The following is an 881-nucleotide window of genomic DNA, read 5'->3' on the forward strand; positions in this document are numbered from 1 at the left end:
CCGTGTCCTAAAATTAGTCCTTGTGGCATGAGGACGGTGCCATGCCTCCTGGGCTGGACACCTCCCCCCCCCCCTCCGAGGACACGCTGGAGGCTCCCTGGCTCTCTGAAGGGGCTCGCGAAGGTGATATAGGCCTAGGGCGAGGATCCCGGCACGGATAACGTTCGAAAAGGCCAATTAAACGCGAGTCCGGGGCGAGGATGGCTGCGTCCCGTTGCAAGGAAATAGTTGCTCATCCTGCCAAGACAAAGGCAGGGTGTTCAAGCAAGGAATATTTATGGTATCTGATGCCTCGTTTGCCTTCCAGCACGTACCTTAGGTAAATATGAACGAGAAGATGGGGTTATGCAATGCTTGTGGCCAGTTTTGAATTGATTTTGAGTTAGAATTTGAGTGAAAACATGGCAGAATTTGAGTGAAAACATGGCACTTAATGAGTGCAGAAGTTAAAGATGGGCCAGATGAATAAACTCTGTGTATGTGTTTATGTAATTTCTACAATTAATTTAATTTAAGATTGTATTGAAGTCCTTGTGAAGCCAGTGAAAAAAAAAATTGATTAGGTGAACATTGCATATGTACTAGCAACTAGAAATCTATAATTTCTAGTATTTATATTGAAAAAAAAATCTCGATATTAAAACTTGTTATTTCTAAAGTTTTGATATACATTTTTTTATTGCTTTTATAAATGATCTAGATAAGTTTCATGTTATATCAATTTTGACTAGTATAATGTAGTTCATATATTTTGTTTAACAAAATATACAGATTAATTTCAGATTTCAGAATCAGTTGATGTATTTATCCATGGACGATCCATCATTTCACAATTTGCTTTTCTGATTTTTCCTATTTGTATAATAGGCTTACTTGTTGCC

At 38.5% G+C, this 881-nt stretch overlaps 1 protein-coding gene across 4 annotated transcripts in view; it reads left to right on the forward strand.

Moving 5' to 3' along the window:
• The window catches only part of LOC119592488 (nuclear transcription factor Y subunit B-4-like), an 8,853-nt gene that overhangs the window by 510 nt on the left and 7,462 nt on the right, over positions 1–881 (forward strand). The window lies entirely within an intron of this gene.

Source organism: Penaeus monodon, chromosome 30 (assembly GCF_015228065.2).
Source record: "Penaeus monodon isolate SGIC_2016 chromosome 30, NSTDA_Pmon_1, whole genome shotgun sequence".
NCBI classification, from domain to species: Eukaryota; Metazoa; Arthropoda; class Malacostraca; order Decapoda; family Penaeidae; genus Penaeus; species Penaeus monodon.